Raw genomic sequence first — 16,121 nt, 5'->3', positions numbered from 1 at the left:
ACTTCATGAGTCATAGGAGGACTGGCTTCCACACGTAGCTACTGATACTAATGGTTCTCTAAATTCGTCTATCAGAAAGACTCCTCACTAAATTGTGTTTGGTGAAGAGAAACTTCTCCATTTTGATATACTTGTAGTATATTCCACCGATGACTATGCGCAGTCTCATATCCGTACTTTTTCAAACTATTCAGGTGTCTGTGCAAGGGAGACTAGACCTCCGCGCTTCACAAACGGAAATGACTAGTCGGCAGCACAGTACAGCTACGCCTGTGTCCCTTGGCGTTGGTGACACGGTCTTTAAGGCCTCGCTTCTTCGCCACTCAAAATTGAACTTAGATTTTCAGGTCATTTCTCATTATTGTGAGCCTTTCTGGTAATAAATAAATAGATCTTTGATCCACCTCTAAATATTTCAGAAATTCTTCACGTAGACAGGTTAGAAAGGCTCGGGTACCAATCCCTCCTCTTATTCTGATTCTCCAATGCTTCAGTGTGCACGTCTCTCAAAATTCTGTTCCTCCTACACACTCCTATAATATCCGTAGTAGGGCTGTATGAATTTTTTTTTAATTCATCTTATATGTGTAATGTATTTATCTATTTATTTATGTTTATTATATTTGCTGTTCCACGGTTCTGTACATTTTATTTTTGCTCCTGGGGAGGAATCGTCTTTTTCCTGCCTCCAGTTAGGACAGGACTGATCATTGTTTGTTATCATGCACTGATATATATATATATATATATATATATATATATATATATATATATATATATATATATATATATATATATATATATATATATATATATATATATATATTGCTCACACATAATATAAAATTAACAGGTTTGAGTTGAGTATCTTGCACAGGTTTTTGGAGCGAGCAGAAGTTTGGAAACTCCCCATGACTCGAATAGTGGTGGTGGGAAAGAAGACCACCGTAAATGACTTCCTGCACCACAGCAGTCTCCGCAACACCATCCACGTTCTTTACTTAGGCCTCCATCATCAAGGAAATACTACAACTGGTCGTCATCTAAAGCTCTTCAAGACACTGCTCTTTCCAAGTAATTAGTCAGATCATCGTTTTTCTATAAATAAATAAATAAATAAATAATATATATATATATACATATATATATATATATATATATATATATATATATATATATATATATATATATATATATATATATATATATATATATATATATATATATATATATATATATATATATATATATATATATATATATATATATATATATATATATATATATATATATATATATATATATATATATATATATATATATATATATATATATATATATATATATATATATATATATATATATATATATATATATATATATATATATATATATATATATATATATATATATATATATATATATATATATATATATATATATATATATATATATATATATATATATATATATATATATATATATATATATATATATATATATATATATATATATATATATATATATATATATATATATATATATATATATATATATATATATATATATATATATATATATATATATATATATATATATATATATATATATATATATATATATATATATATATATATATATATATATATATACACACATACACACACACACACACACACACACACACAGACACACACACTAGTGATGTACTGGGGAGAGAGAGAGAGAGAGAGAGAGAGAGAGAGAGAGAGAGAGAGAGAGAGAGAGAGAGAGAGAGAGTTTGTGGGTATAATGATCGTGTCTTGAATTATTAAATAAGAGTGAGAGTAAATGTGAATGAGTTCAATTTAAATTATGTTTAAGTGTTTTGAGATATTGAAAGGATAAGAATGGCTGTGGACAGGAAGGAGTAAGTGAAAAGGAGCGTGAGTGAGAGTCAGCGGGATTTCCATATATATATATGGAAATCCTCAATAATTGGTACAATGCAAACGTCACTACCACGAAAGATAACAACATCGTCCTTTTCTACCGAGCCTTCTACTCATCAGCATATAAATAATAAGAACGAATAATAGCAGAAATCGTCAGAAGCAATATGAAGCCAACAGATCCAGAAAGAAAATTAAAATTGCAGATATATTACAAGAATAAGAAATCCAGCCATCTCCTTAAGAACAGTCCATACATCAAGAGAGGAACAATGCAGAACTAACACGTCGTATATAGGTTTACCTGCAAACAAGGAAACTGCGAAATCCTACCTACAAACTATATCGGCAAGACTACTAGAAAGCTCTCGCGACCTTTAACACTGCACTCAGCTGCCAGAGTCCCGCAAAACCACTTACAACAAGAGCACATCACCATCACCAGGAAAATCTTAGAAGACAACACTGACATCATTGACAGCTGCCCCGACAAGAGAAGATTATCCATTTTAGAAGTCCTCCACATAAAAGAAGAAATCCCGAGGTTGAATATCCAAATAATTGACATACTCGTACAAGCACTGCCGAGCATTAGAAGATTAATGCTAGATGGCGCCCCAAGCGAAACAACCAATTAGCGACGCCATAGTGCGCGGCTGGCCGTCGCTGAGACGCAGGCGGGTATAAAAGAAAACGCTACCGCATGAGTCATTCCCCAACTCACACATACACACACTTTAAAAAATAGCAATGTGGTCTGCCCACAATCTTTAATCTACTACTTTCCTTCAATGTCCTTTCTTTTACTTCTGTCCAAACTCTTCAATATTCTCAGTCTTTCTATAAGCAAAGCAAAAAGCAAAGAGCTATTCCCACTGCAGACACAGAAGAGGGAACACCAAGCTACAAGTTACTGAGGAAGGGTCAAGAGACCCGAAATCCGGATCTAGCACACATGGGTTGCTATGGCGCAGCCATTACACTTTTAGAAAAAGAGGTTAAAACACTTTTAAGGTGTAGAGAAAATACCTTAAAGAAAATCATTAACGCCGAATTGGCTATCATCTTCAAGGAAGTATGCCTTAGAGTGAATTTCCTGCCCATATATATACTTTATATATATATATATATATATATATATATATATATATATATATATATATATATATATATATATATATATATATATATATATATATATATATATATATATATATATATATATATATATATATATATATATATGATAAAAGAAGCCCACTCAGTGGGTATTCAATAAACAACTAAGCTCTTGTAATTTCAGCAAACGAAAAAGATTTAGGAATTATAGTTAACTGATCTCCGTCAAAGAAAACAATGCATAGAGGCATTGCATAAGGCAAATGCATCCATAAAGCAAATAAGGTATTGTGGAGATGGGATAGACTGAGAGTAATTGAGAGTCAACGTGACTGAGATAGAACGCAAACCTGAATGTGAAAGTTGGCGAGAGGATGAAATCCTCAATCCCGAGGATTTATAAATAGAATGAGAAAAGAGAGAGAGAGAGAGAGAGAGAGAGAGAGAGAGAGAGAGAGAGAGAGAGAGAGAGAGAGAGAGAGAGAGAGAGAGAGAGAGAGAGAGAGTTAATCAACCTGTGTGCATGATGCACCCCAGAGTGCTTGGTACACGCATGACTGCATGATTATTATTATTATTATTATTATTATTATTATTATTATTATTATTATTATTATTATTATTATTATTATTATTAATATTATTATTATTGTTGTTGTTGTTGTTGTTGTTGTTTTTACCAATAATAATAATATTATTATTGTTTATTTATTTATTTTACTTGTTTGTTTATTTATTATTATTATTTATTTTTTTTAAAGCATACTTGAAAATAATGGGGTACTTGGAGGGGTATATGACATGGGCGGTGTATATAAGAGTGCGTGCACAGTAGGAAAATATGTTTTAGGAAGAAAACTGTTTCGTATATGAATTTTATCTAAACTTAATTAAAATATTACTCCATTATATATTTTATTATTATACTGCACTCAGACGCACCTCGCACCTCACATGTTTAAGATGTGGCATTATATTCCATAATATATTTAACTTTTATGTAGCAATTATTTAGGATTAAGTAGTTCTATACAGTGTCTAAAATATAGACATATTACTTTTAATTATGTATATTTCAGTCTTATAACGTATGAAAAAAAAAAAGTGAAATTAGTCGTCCAATAATAATATATATATATATATATATATATATATATATATATATATATATATATATATATATATATATATATATATATATATATATATATATATATATATATATATATATATATATATATATATATATATATATATATATATATATATATATATATATATATATATATATATATATATATATATATATATATATATATATATATATATATATATATATATATATATATATATATATATATATATATATATATATATATATATATATATATATATATATATATATATATATATATATATATATATATTTTTTTTTTTTTTCTTTTCTTTTCTTTTCTTTTCTTTTGTTTTCTTTGTTTTTATGTAGGCGATATACTGGCCAACAAAAATACAATAAAGAAAAAAAAAACAATGAAATGCCAGTCCTAGAAAAGGGTCCAAAGCGATAGTCAAATCGAAGGATAAGTGTCTTGAGACCTCTCTCTTGAAGGAATTCAAGTCACAGGAAGGTGGAAATACAGAACCAGGAAGGAAGTTCCAGAGTTTACCAGAGAAAGGGATGAATGATTAAGAATACTGGTTAACTCTTGCATTAGAAAGTGGACAAAATATAAATTTAGATTTTAGAAATTTTGAAATTTATTATCATTTTACAATGGTTATTACATGTGTATCATATGTAATAAATACGTCTTGAAGCAAAATTATATATAATACTCAATTTTCTATACTAGGGCCTAAAATTGAAAGGTAAAAGTATGCAAGTAAATAAAAAAATAAAATACAAATAAAAATATGCAGTGTAAAAACATTTACATTAAAAATATAGCATGTTATTGCCGTACAGGTATATGCAGGAATACAATGATAATAGAATTATGTATACACGTTATCTTAAATTAAAATAACAGCCGTATAAAAAAGCGTTGTCTTAAAATGTCACATTCGTGTGTATAATCACATCTAGAAAAAAAAAAAAACTATGTGCAGTAAGAATTAAAAAGGTAATTTTTCTGTTATCTTTTGAAGGCAGACATACATTTAGTATTTTTCACATTAATAGGTAGGTTGTTTCACATCTTAGGTCCAGCTACCAGTACAAACCTGTCTCTAATAAAAGTTCTAGTTTTGGGAACAAGTAGTTGGTGTTGACTCCGTGGGTCTCGTTCACTTTAGAGAGCGTGAACAACCAGCCCGATAATCTTTTGTTCAATACCTTATTCATTCACATTAATGCCCAACTCGTACTTGTACGTATCACATATCTCTAGCCATTTCAAGTCACGTATATATGGAGTTGCATGGTCAAATTTATTGTCACCAAGTGCAATTTTGACTGCAAAATTTTGTGTTTTTTTGTATCTGTTGGATATGGCATGCTGCAGTATTTCCCCATATCATTAGATTGTAATTGATGATGCTCAAAGGGAGGGAATGGATTAAAATTATTTTCGTATTCTTATCAAAACTATCCTTTAAACGATTTAGAAACAACAAAGTCCCAAAACATTTCTTAGAGATGTATGTGAGATGTGTATCGAATAACATATTGTTGTCAAAATATATGGCAAGGTTTTTTATTGAGGTAATGGTGCTGCCATCAACCATCATATCACTCGGGATATGTGCAAGGTTCCCTCGTGTTCCAACGAACATACACTGAGTTTTACTAGTGTTTAGCATAAGACCGTTAGTATGGAAGTACAGCTTTACTCTTGTTAGCGTTTCTTCTGATCCCTGTGGGACTCCAAACGTGATATCCTGTTTCATCGATACATGATTTCCTATGCGAACAGATTGTGTTCTATTTTGAAGATAGTTGTGAAACCAAAATGGATCAATGTTCAACATGGCACACTTTTCAATTAGAACTTCGTGATTTACAGTGTCGAATGCTTTAGATAAGTCACATAGTGCTATCAAAGATTTTTTTTTTCTATACATATTGATATATCATTTATCGGACAGTGTTAGTAGGGCTGTGTTAGTTGAAAGAGCGTATCTGTAGCTGTGTTGGGTATTACTTAAAAGACTGTTACTCTCTAAGTACTCAGAAAGTTGTTTAGCTATTACTTTTTTTCCAAAATCTTAGACAATATGGAGAGCAAAGATATGGGGCGGTAATTCCCAGCATGGTCTTCATCACTTGACTTATGGATGGGAACAACGATGTAGTGTTTCCATGCTGCTGCTATAATACCGGTTACAACAGACGTATTAATTATACATGTTAAATAAGGTATTACAATAAGGAGCAAGTCTTTTATGAATTTGAGAGGAATCTTATCGGAGCCATATGAATTAGTATTCTTCATGTGTTTTATGGTTAGAACAATGGTGGCGCTCTCAACTGGCTTGGGCCTGAACATAAGTGTACTACTGTCTGTGACATTGCTCTGTAGTGTCTGTGTCGTTCCACCATTGTCCTTTACATATTGTTTTGCTTTCTCAAATGTATATTTATCTACACTTGCAAAAAATATGTTGAATTGTTCAGCTCTTTCTTGCAGGATTCCATCGGCTTCCAAGACTTTAATGGTTTAATTTTTTTTCTTATTAGGAACTAGATCTTTTAAGATATGCCAGATACCAGCTGAGTCACCCTTGTTTTCCTGTGATCTATCTTTATAGTATTGGGTTTTACGGTTACGAATTTCCCTCTTAACTAACAATTTCCGTGTCTTATATTCATTCTGTAAATTAACGTTAGTTCGGTCGAGTTCTAGTTGTGACTGCATTTGGTTTCGTTGCTGCATTAAAACTTTCAAGTCTTCTGTGATCCAAGGGTGGGAGGGGCCTTTTCATAACTTTGGGTGTCACCGGTGCACAAATATCTAAACATTTCATAAAATGGTCTGTAAACAATTGGACTTGTACATCAATATTATCTGTTTTAAAAAATTCTTGAAAGTTATATACCTTTTGCTAAATAAGAGGTTAAAAAATGTTTCTGGAGAGTAGTGCCTTAATTGCCGAAAGGTTATTCCTGTAGGTTGACGCTTAGGTTTACGTAAATTTGTTGTTACACTGATGAGCTCATGGTCACCCACAGGGCACGGTGTCGTATCTGAGTGGATTACCGAGTCAGGTTTATTTGTTATGATAATGTCGAAAAGAGTGGAGGACGTAGGAGCGATTCTAGTGGGCTGAGTGACTGAGTTATCTTAACATTTTTGATTATTTGCAGTAAAGTATTATTTCCATTTAATTGATTATCATTAAAGTCATCCAATAAATAGCATGGCTTATTGCGTAGGAAAATGTTACGAAGTACATTATGGATGTAATCATATGTGTGACAAAGGCCCTTAGGGTGGCGGTACAGACAACCGACGATAACTGTCAGCAACTTGCGGTGGTGTACCGTAACACACACGTTATCTATGGCATCTGCCATTTCAACATTGAAATTGATCGTTGTTACTTTATAAGTATCTTTGAAATATATATATATATATATATATATATATATATATATATATATATATATATATATATATATATATATATATATATATATATATATATATATATATATATATATATATATATATATATATATATACTTCTTCTACGATCATTTCTATAATCGACATTACCGAGTATTGCAAGATGCTCGTCTTTCATGTCCGTGGATAACCATGTCTCACTAATACATAAAACATCAGTATTTCCCTCTCTTATTAAAATGTCTATCACATCTTTATTAGCTAAAAGGCTCTGAGCATTAACATAATCAACCTTTAGGTAATTATTTCCATATAATCGAGACGCATCGGCCCTACATTCCTCGCCTGTTTCGTATTGGATATACATATTACATAATCGTTGTTTGTGAACAAATCTTTTACAATAATGACACTTAAGACGATGGTCGAGCCTACATGGTCGAACCTACATGGTGGTTCATTTCATTGGTGGTGAACCCCTGTTTTCTATCTGAGCGGGCTAAGAGTGCTGGTATCGATGAGTTTTGCGGGCAGTACTCACACAGTCTTCCACTCGTCGTGTACAGCGAAGCCACGGGAGGAGGAGAGGCAATTTTTTTTTTTTTTTTTTATGTAGGATGGACAATGGCCAAGAACAAAAAAAAAAAAAAAACACTGAGATGCCAGTCTCAGAAAAGGTTCCAAAGCGGTAGTAAAAAAAAAAAAATGAATGATACGTGTCTTGAAACCTCCCTCTTGAAGGAGTTCAAGTCATAGGAAGGTGGAAATACAGAAGCAGACAGGGAGTTCCAGAGTTTACCAGAAAAAAGGGATGAATGACTGAAAATACTGGTTAACTCTTTCATTAGAGAGGAGGACAGAATAGGGGTCAGAGAAAGAAGAAAGTCTTGTGCAGCGAGGCCGTGGGAGGAGGGGAGGCATGCAATTAGCAAGATCAGAAGAGCAGTTAGCATGAAAATAGCGGTAGAAGACAGCTAGAGATGCTTCACTGTGGCGATGAGAGAGAGGCTGAAGATAGTCGGTTAGAGGAGAGGAGTTGATGAGACGAAAAGCTTTTGATTCCACCCTGTCTAGAAGAGCGGTATGAGTGGAAACCCCCAAGACATATGAATCATACTCCATGTATTTACAGAGTTAGCAGCTAAGGGGGGGGTGAGAAAAACGGATGTTCAGTGTAGAAGAGGGGGACAGATGAGTGTCATTGAAGAGAAAGGGATAGTTGTCTGGAAGGTTGTGTCGAGTTGATAGATGGAAGAATTGAGTTTCTGAGGCGTTGAACAATACCAAGTTTGCTCTACCCCAATCAGAAATTTTAAAAAGATCAGAAGTCAGGCGTTCTGTGGCTTCCCTGCGTGAAATCTTTACTTCCTGAAGTATTGAACGTCTGTGAAAATACGTGAAAAGTGCAGGGTAGTATAATCAGCGTAGGATAGGACAAGAAGTTTGGTTTAGAAGGTTATTGATGAATAATAAAAAAAAGAGTGGGTGACAGGACAGAACCCTGAGGAACACCAGTGTTAATAGATTTAGGAGAAAAACAGTAACCGTCTACCACAGCAACAACAGAACAGTCAGAAAGGAAAATTGAGATGAAGTTACAGAGAGAAGAATAGAAGCCGAGGAGGTTAGTTTGGAAATCAAATTTTTGTGCCAGACTCTGTTAAAAGCTTTTGATATATCCAAGGAAACAGCAAAAGTTTCACCAAAATCTTTAAAAGAGGATGACCACGACTCAGTAAGGAAAGCCAGAAGATCACCAGTAGAGTAGTCTTGACGAAACCCATACTGGCGATCAAATAGAAGGTTGTGAAGTGATACATGTTTAAGAATCTTCCTTTTGAGGATAGATTCAAAACTTTAGATAGGCAAGAAATTAAAGCAATAGGACGGTAGTTTAAGGGATTAGAACGGTCGCCCTTTTTAGGAACAGGCTGAATGTAGGCAAACTTCCAGCAAGAAGGAAAGGTAGATGTTGACAGACAGAGTTGAAAGAGTTTGACTAGGCAAGGTAGAAAGCACGAAGACACAGTTTTGAATAATAATAGAAAGGACCCATTAGGTCCATAAGACTTCCGAGGGTTTTCCATGCAAGGGCATAGAAAACATCATTGCGAAAAATTTTAATAAGTAGTATGAAGAAGTCTATGAAGAGAAACTAGCCCCAAATCGCCCAAGGTAGAGTTTTTAGCAAAGGTCTGAGCGAAGAGTTCAACTTTAGAGATAGATGTGATAGCATTGGTGCCATCTGGTTGAAATAAAGGAAGGAAAGAAGAAGCAAAGTTACTGGAGATTTTTTTTGGCTAGATACCAGAAGTCACGAGGGGAGTTAGATCTCGAAAAATTTTGACACTTTCTGTTAATGAAGGAGGTTTTGGCTAGTTGGAGAACAGACTTGGCATGGTTCCGGGCAGACATATAAAGTGCATGAGATTCTGGTGATGGAAGGTTTAAGTATCTTTTGTGGACCACTTCTCTATCATGTATAGCACGAAAACAAGCTGTATTAAACCAAGATTTGGGAGGTTTAGGTAGACAAAAAGAGTGAGGAATGTACGCCTCCATGCCAGACATTATCACCTCTGTTATGCCCTCGGCACACAAAGACGGGTCTCTGAAACGGAAGCAGTAGTCATTCCAAGGAAAAATCAGAAAAATAGCTCCTCAGGTCCCCTACAACTAGCAGAGACAAAATGCCAGAGACACCTTCACCTAGTGAGATCCTGAGGAGGGACTGGAAAGATAGGACAAGCATAAGCAGAAGGACTAGAGGTTACGAAAAGGTCAAGAATGTTGGGCGTATCTCCAAGACGGTCAGGAATACGAGTAGGGTGTTGCACCAGCTGCTCTAGATCGTGGAGGATAGCAAAGTTGAAGGCTAGTTCACCAGAATGGTCAGTGAAGGGAGAAGAAAGCCAAAGCTGGTTTTGAACATTGCAGTCTCCAAGAATGGAGATTTTTGCAAAAGGGAAGAGAGTCAGAATGTGCTCTACTTTGGAAGTTAAACAATCAAAGAATTTCTTGTAGTCAGAGGAATTAGACGAGAGGTATGCACCACAAATAAACTTAGTTTTAGAGTGACTCTATAGTCTTAGCCAGATGGTGGAAAACTCGGAAGATTGAAGAGCGTGGGCACGAGAGCAGGTTAAATCGTTGCGCACACAAACGCAACATCAAGCTTTGGATTGAAAATGAGGGTAGATAAACTGTTTCTTCTGTCAACGCTAAGTACTTTCCGCTTTATTTATTTATTTTTCTATGTTAAATTCCATTCGCCATCTCTCTGTTCATTTGTTCTTCCTACCTAAGTCTTCCTGCAAGGTGATAATATACAAATATTACCTAACTTACATATTTTCGTGTCATCAGCAAATGTAGTAATATCACTACTAATCACGCTATCTAAGTCATTGATATATATTAAAACAACAATAGCCGTAAAACTGATCCCTCTAGCATCCCACTGATTACTAGAATGTACAACAGCAACTTTGTCGCCTGTCTAGGTATAGGATGCCATAACTATCCCCATTATCTGACGCCTCGTAAAGTTTACTGTAAAAAATCATTAAGTTCGAAAGGCAAGACTTCCTTTTCGTGAAACCATGTTGTGACTAATTTATCAAGTTATGTTTATCTTAATGCTCCCCAATATTCTTCGCAATTACTGACTCCAAATGAAATTAAGGTGACAGGTTTATAATGAGATGTTAACGTTTTATTTCCTATCTTAAAGATGGGTACTACATTTGCTTGCCTCTGCATTACCGGTACCTTTACTGAGTCAACAGATTTTCTAAGACTGTGATTAGCGGTTCACTAATAATCTCTTTACACTCTTTAAGTACTCTTTAAGTACCTATGATTTCTCCATTCTTCGTCATGCATACCTGATAGAATCTCTTGGGGTCACTCTCCGGCTGGCTAGCTATCTTTAATTCGTATTTTTTTTTTTAGCCATCTTCGTTAATACCCTGACTGTTTTAGCCAATTTTTTATAACGAGGCCTTAAATCCTCTTTCTCTGCCATTAATCTCATATATATATATATATATATATATATATATATATATATATATATATATATATATATATATATATATATATATATATATATATATATATATATATATATATATATATTAAAAGTGATGGTAAGCTCTGCATTCATTATTTTTTTCAAGGTATTTCCTCTATACATAAGCAGTGTCTTATATTCTTTTTCAAGACTGCTTATGGTTTGGCCGTAGGTAACCATAAATGCTAGATCCGGATTTCGGGTCCCTTGAGCCTTCTTCAGTAGCTGATGGTTGTTCTCTCTGTGGTGTTGGTGGTGAGAATGAGGTTGTCTGCTCTCTGTACGCCTTATATGCAGCCCGCACGGGATCAGAACGAGCTACGCACTATGGGCGGAGCCGCTGATTGGCTGCTCTGTCGCGTGGCTCCGTGAGGTTGCCGACAAAGCAGCCAATCAGCGGCTCCGCCCATAGTGGGTAGCTATGCAGCTCACCACTACATCAAAAATCACAAGATTGTTCAAAGTAGTCTTCATATTCAACATTACCACTATATAGTCACGACTAAGATCATCACGCAGAAGTCCACCAGGTTTGTGTTAACATAATCTCTGCACTCTACTCTGCCAACGCACCGACGCGACCAAGACCACCTAACGGGGATGAAGGAAAAATGGCACGAGTTAGAATATAAAATAAAAGTACAAAGAACAAAGAAAAGAAAAGAAAACTCTTGGAAATACTATGCTCCAATCATATCCATACCACCAAAGTCTTCGATGCAACTGAAGGCTACGTCATACTCCCTGTTAGCGAGGAGCATGCTGAGAAACTCTTTACCAAAGAAATAAAATCAAAGCTAGAGGAAAGTGGATTTACCCCCATACTGCCACCACAACTGAGAGCAAAGAAAAGTATAATAGTTACACGCGTTGATGAATTGATTTATGATCACAATGAACAAGACATTGCTGAGGAAATCATTAAAGAAAATGGATGGATGGGTGATGAGTGTATGGAGTCAGTCATAAAGTTTCCAAACTCAAATACAATAAAGATAACTTTTACCCAGACAACAACTGCAAAAAAATGTACAAAACACGGCATCCTGACATTCAACCTAAGTATACCAACTAGAGATATTCATATTGAAACTTACATTCCTATCATCACCTGCATGCGCTGCTATGCATTAGAAAAACATAATACCAGGGAATGTAACAAAGAGAAAGAGTATAAATTTTGTTCAGAGTGTGGAAAGCAGGATCATACTTGGCAACAGTGTCAAAAAACTCAAAAGAAATGCATAAATTGTGATGGGAACCACAGTACCCTTGCAATGAAATGCCCAAAAAGAAAAGAAATATTGAAGAACAAAAGAAACAACAACATACGCAAGTATCACAAGCACCAACAATCAGATCACTGTCCCACTACACGCACAACATACCATACCAGAAATAACCAAAGAAGAGATGCTAAAAATACAAACTTGCATCCTACATGCATACTACAAAAATATTGAAAAGCCAGGAATATGCCAAGAAGTTCTTAATACAACTTTAAAATTAAATGGCCTTCCAGAAATAAAGATCCCTGAATCCCCAGATTCAAGCAAAATCATAGAAAAAACCTCCACTGTAGCCAGAGATCACCAACCAAACACAAGTAACAAAATAAATTGAGACAGCAATTAATGAGACCCTAGAAGAACTTAAACAAGAATTGCTCCCAAACTTTGAAGGAAAAAACATTGGCCTAAAGCTGCATGTGAGCGAAGACAGAGGCTGGCCAAAAGGCAGCTTCACAAAAACAGATCTACTAGAAGGAATTGATTCGGGGAAAAACAAATTTAAATTTACATCAAAAAAGGAATCAAGTGATGAAGAAGTATTAGACATGATAAGAAGCGGAAGAATAATATTGAAAGGATGTTAGAGGACAGCTGATCAAGGACAATTTAGAAAGATAAGACCAGGGCTAATTATAGAAAGATCACCTATAGAGGTGCGAGACCCCACGCATTAGGAAAACAAGGAATAATGAATAACATTATACACTCAATAACCATAATACAGCACAATGTAATGCACTGGAAAACTAATAAGCAGTCAATAACGTTAAATATACTTGATGTCAAACATGATATAGCACTCTTGAACAGCCATGGTCTTAAAAGCAATGAGTCATTAAAATTACCAGGATATATAATATACAGAACTAACATGACTCAAGAGGCAAATGATGGGAGTGCAATAGCAATAAAAAATTATACAATACAACACAAATTTTATGATGATTTTTTCACAGATGTACTAGCAGTAGAAATAGATACTACATTAGGACCAATAATAATAGCCACCATGTATCTGCCACCCAGAAGACCATATCTCCCATATCCAGATATATACAATTTAATGAACAACAATATTCCAGCATACATATTAGGAAATCTTAATGCATCACACACTCACTTTGGAAACAGTAGTAGCAACACAGTGGGGCGAAGCCTAGTTCAATTAATTAACACTGGAAACTTGACACACCTTGGTCCACATTACCCAACATTTATACGACAGGGTGCAGCCACCAACCCAGACAAAATTTTAGCAAACGAACATCACTTCCTAAATACCTATAGTGAACCAGGCAATGTTAGTAGTTCAGACCACATTCCAATAATTTATAAAATTTCCATAACAACAATATTAAAGAAACAAGAGGAGACATATAACTTTAAAAAAGCTAATTGGGATCACTTTAAAGAACCACTAACTAACAAAATTATGCTTAAAAGCCTACAAGGTTCTACTACAAGACAAATAGAGGCCGAGGCTCAAAACTGGCTTAATACCGTTAAAAATGCAATAGAGGAAAGTATTCCTAAGAGCAAAGGTAAAATATATGAGCTAAAAATCACTCCCCAAATAAAAAACCTACAAGAAGAATATCAGACACTCAAAACGGATGCACAAAGATATGGCTGGACGTACATAAATTATAGGAGATACACACAAATAAGGCTGGAACTAAGAGAAAGATGTAAAGGAGAGTATAACATAAAATGGGAAGATCAAATAAAAGAAAATAAATAATTCATGCAAAGACACAAAGACATTCTGGAATAAAATCAATAAACTAAGAGGCATGCACTCACAACAAATTACATATCTGGAAGACAATAATGGAAGAAAATATCACTCAGATGCAGAAAAAAATGTGATATTATGAAAAGAACTTTGGAGGAAATTTTTTGAATAACCCCCTTTAGAAGAAGCAGCCTTCGATAGGGAAAACACTGTATATGTTAACAATTACTTACAAATGAACCAACAACGAACAACACCATCACCAACAGTAAACTTTAATATGTTAAACAACAATAATTTCTATACAAGACTAATAACATCGAAATCTTAACAAATATATGCAATGCCTCTTTTGCTGCAGGATACTTCCCCAATATATTTAAAAGAAAAAGCAGTAATAAAATTCATCCCAAAAGAAAATAAATCAACTAAAAATTCTATCAACTACAGACCTATTCACTTTCAGAAGTGCCAGGCAAATTACTTGAGAAAATCATTCAAGGAAGATTGAACTCATTCCTTACCGAAAATAATGTTTTGAAAGACAGGCAACATGGTTTCCGCCCACAAAAAGGTACAACTACAGCAATAGCCACAACTTATGAAACCATATCCAACACACTGAGCAATAAACAACAAATCACGCTAATACTAAGAGATGTCACCAAAACCGTTGACAAGGTGTGGCACGAGGGCCTAAAGTATAAAATATTACAAGTCAATCTACCATCATCTCTAGAAAAAATACTTTGTACCTTTTTAGATAACAGAATAGCCACCATTTATATGAACAATAAAAGCAGTAGCTGTATAAATTTATTGAGCGGAGTACCACAAGGTAGTGTGCTATCCCCTACATTATATACATTATACACTAATGATTTACCTGCAGCTGGACCATCTTGTCTTGACACTATATATGCAGACGATGTAACACAGGTCATTATCACAAACAATAAATCAAAACTCTTTTTTTTTTTTTTTATGTAGGAAGGACACTGGCCAAGGGCAACAAAAATCTAATAAAAAAAAATGCCCACTGAAATGCCAGTCCCATAAAAGGGTCAAAGCAGTGGTCAAAAATTGATGAATAAGTGTCTTAAAACCTCCCTCTTGAAGGAATTCAAGTCATAGGAAGGTGGAAATACAGAAGCAGGCAGGGAGTTCCAAAGTTTACCAGAGAAAGGGATGAATGATTGAGAATACTGGTTAACTCTTGCGTTAGAGAGGTGGACAGAATAGGAGTGAGAGAAAGAAGAAAGTCTTGTGCAGCAAGGCCGCGGAAGGAGGAAAGGCATGCAGTTAGCAAGATAAGAAGAGCAGTTAGCATGAAAATAGCGGTAGAAGACAGCTAGATATGCAACAATGCGGCGGTGAGAGAGAGGCTGAAGACAGTCAGTT

The 16,121-nt window shown here is 34.4% G+C and overlaps 1 long non-coding RNA gene across 1 annotated transcript in view; it reads left to right on the top strand.

Moving 5' to 3' along the window:
• The first annotated feature begins 891 nt into the window (after nt 1-891).
• Nucleotides 892-16,121, top strand: part of LOC135110053 (uncharacterized) — a 79,633-nt gene continuing 64,403 nt past the window's right edge. The window contains exon 1 of the long non-coding RNA XR_010273063.1: nt 892-1,074. This is a non-coding gene — a long non-coding RNA (uncharacterized LOC135110053). The remainder of the gene's footprint in view (nt 1,075-16,121) is intronic.

This window comes from Scylla paramamosain, chromosome 19, assembly GCF_035594125.1.
Source record: "Scylla paramamosain isolate STU-SP2022 chromosome 19, ASM3559412v1, whole genome shotgun sequence".
In the NCBI taxonomy this organism is placed as follows: domain Eukaryota; kingdom Metazoa; phylum Arthropoda; class Malacostraca; order Decapoda; family Portunidae; genus Scylla; species Scylla paramamosain.
The sequence above is the reverse complement of the archived record's forward strand: the minus strand, read 5'-3'. Positions and strand labels throughout refer to the sequence as shown.